Below are 3,794 nucleotides of genomic sequence, written 5' to 3'. Positions count from 1 at the left end.
CAATGTTGATAAACCTTCAAGTTAGACTTTGTTGGTTGAATGTAAATATATATGGAACAAATTGTTATAATGTTTTTAACATACCATGTTGAATGGAAACTTTAAGTTTGTACATTGGGGGTATTGGTTTAATATTATTGTTATACTTAATATGAATACACTATATGTACTTATGCGTAATACTGAGTACGATTATTTCAGAAAAGTATATTAATATAGCAACGTTATCAGTTTTAATTTTGGATGTGTGGTCAATTTTTTGAAATACAACAATGTTTATTATGCAAAATCCAAAATGTAATTCATAGTATCAGATATATAAACCAAATATTTTTTGGGCATAAATATACAACTGATAGCAAATGTTTTTCTGGGTATAAACCTACAATTGACTTCACATATAAAGTATTATTTTTTTATGCGATTAATGAAGGTGTTTTTAGCAAGAAAATGCCCTCAACCACCCCTAACAAAAAATATTGAAGGTGTTTTTTACCAAAATCGCCTTCAATAATCCCTCTATGAAATTATTGTCTAGAATATTAAAGGCATTTTGGGCAAAAAATGCCTTTAATAATACTAACTAAAAATTAATCAAATGGATTATGAAGGGCGTTTTCTTACGGGTAAGGCCTTCAATAATCACAACAAAATGTTTATGAAGGCTTTTTTAGATATAGCTACCTTCAATAATCCGATCATTAAAATTTATCGTTGGGGACATTAAAGGTGTTTCGAGCCAAAAATGCCTTCAACCATCCCATCCAAGTTTTGTCTATGGAATATTAAAGGCGTTTCTTACAAAATCGCCTTTAAAAATCCAAAATAAAAATTTACTGATTGGAATATAGAAGGCGAGTTTGGCCAAAAATACCTTCAAGAATCAACTCCATATTTTTCCTATTGATTATTAAGGGCGTCTCTCCATGAAAAATGCCTTCAATATTCTATGAAAAATTTTTTAAAGCAATTGGTAAATGCATTTTTGCCAAGAAAATGCCTAGAATAATCAATAACAAATAATCTATGCCTAAACCCAAAAAAAGGCTAAATGATGAATCGAACCAACAAACTTATGGTAAACATCTGTACGATCCAAAGGATTTGATAAGCTTAATATTGAATGAATTTTTGAAGAAAATAAATTTAATAAGCCAAAAATTTTCGATCTAAATATTGAAAGTGTTTCTTGTAGACAACGCCTTCATTAATCTCATACAATTTTTTATGACGTGATTATTGAAGGCGTTGCTTGCCAAAAATACGCCTTAACTATTCACCAAAACTTTTAATAAAAAATATTCAATGTGTTTTAGTCAAGAAACGCCTCTAATATCAAGTCTTGGATAACGTTTATAAGTAACAACACCGCAATTTGAATATTTAGTGCCATTTGGATAATAAACGCCTGAAATTTTATAAAAACATGGAAGCTAGCGACGTTTGTAAGTGAAAGGCCGCTACAAAACTACCGCTAATATGCCATTTTCCTATAGTGTCGTTGCATTGCAGAATTGCTATCAAAGCTTTGTACTGTTTTCCTATCTGGCTAGGCTGACTTAGGAATGTACCATTGATATATGATGCCGCAGTCAGGAATGTATTCATTCACCACCTTGTGTTAAAATATTAGTTATCATCAGTTCTAATAGGTTGTATTTATCTAATCTCTATACAATATTTAATGAAGTTGTATATAAATATAAATGAATGAATACAAGATGGTTTGCCTAAACTCCAAAGTTATTATAATATTCTTCATTATTTGATATATATATATATATATACACTAGTTTTTTGCACGTTCTTATCTCTAAAAATTTATTGTAAAAAATAATTTTTTTATACTATGATAATAATGATAAATACTACTAATTTAATTTTGATGTTGATATAATATAACTAAAATTTGATAACTTTTTATATAATTTTGGTTTTGATAACTTTTGATAAATTTTTATAACCTTTTGTATAATTTTGGTAATTTATGATATAAGTTTAGTAGTCATTGATATAATTTTGATAATTTTTTATAAAATTTTTGTAACCTATTGATATAATTTTAATAATCTTTTGATAACTTATGATATATTTTTTATGATTATTGATAGAATTTGTGTCATCATATATTTAACAATAGATTTTTATAGGAAAGCACGGGTTCAATTATAGTATAAGATAAATTTTTTTTATACAATAATATTATTATTTTATTCAAATTTATAATTTTTTTCATTAATTTTTTATTAATTATGTTTATGGTAAATTTATCCTAATCTCTAAAATGAAAGTTTTGACTGCATTTCTACTAGAACTCGGGGTTTAATCCCTTGTAACTTTAAGTATAATAAAAGTTATCAATTATTGACAATTAAGTTATCAGTTATTTACTACTAAGTTATCAATAATATACTACTAATTTATGAAGGATTTGCTATTAATTTATGAAAGATTTGCCGTTAAGTTATAAATGATTTACCAATCATTGTTGGTGATTTACCATTAAGTAATTGATGATTTATTATAAAGTTATAACTGATTTACTACTGATTTATTGATGATTTATTAAAAAGTTATGAATGATTAACTAATTTATTACTAAATTATTACAGATTTACAACTAAGTTATTAGTAATTTACTATTACATTATTAGTTACTACTACTAAGTTATCAATTTATTACTTAATTATCAATATATTTTTATATATTTACTATTATGTTATCATTGATTTACTATTTAATTTTTAATTATTTATCACAAAATTACTATTGATTTATCACTAAATTATTTATGATTTACTACCAAGTTATTACTGTTTTATATTAAATTATTCATAATTCACTATTCAGTTATCATTAATTAACTCTTATGTTATCGATGATTTATTACTAAATTATATTGATTTACTTTTAAGTTTTCTATGGATAACTACTATCAATTAATTACTATTCAACTTAAGCTGATTTACTAATAAATTATCACTAAGTTACTATTAAATTATCATTGATTTCTTACCAAGTTATTAATAGTTAATTATTAAGTTGTTACTTATTTTATGTTACGTATCTTAATTTAGTACTATACTGTTATGAATTTATAATTATATTATAATTGATTTACTATTAAAGTATTATGCATTTATTATTGTATTACTATTGATTCACTAAAAGGTTATCGACTATTAACTACTAAATTATCATTTATTTACTATTAAGTTATTATTAATTTATTATTAAGTTATTAGTAATTACCACTAAGTTAATACTGATTATATTTAAGTTTTCAATAATTAATTAGCTATATTATCACTAATTTATATATATTCAGAAGAAATAATCACAATGTATATGATGCAATTCATAATATAAAAAAATAAAGAAAAAAAAGTTCAAGTGTAAATGATTTTAAAAAATGAGTAAATGATTTTAATTTATTATTAGTAATTTAACACATAATAATAAATTAAAATCATTACTTTTTGTACTAATGCAAGTATCAAAACTAAATTAAATAAATATATACAATATATATTAAGTCAACATTTCTAAAACGCTCTTCAAAACTTTTAGTTTGTGATAAAATAATACATATTAAGATAAGCATTATTAATAATTTGATTGGATTATTAGTTTAAATATTTTCATACTTGTTAGTGAAATACAATTGTATATAAAAAATTAAAATTTTTGAGGTATTCTATCACCAATGGAAGTAATAAATTTTGCCTTATATTTCTATCTTTAAGTATATAATTTTCAATAATTTTTTATATATATATATGATAAAAGTAAT

Source organism: Durio zibethinus, chromosome 1 (assembly GCF_047325235.1).
Source record: "Durio zibethinus cultivar Kanyao isolate XHJ-2024 chromosome 1, ASM4732523v1, whole genome shotgun sequence".
Taxonomy (NCBI): domain Eukaryota; kingdom Viridiplantae; phylum Streptophyta; class Magnoliopsida; order Malvales; family Malvaceae; genus Durio; species Durio zibethinus.
Note: the sequence above shows the minus strand (reverse complement) of the source record.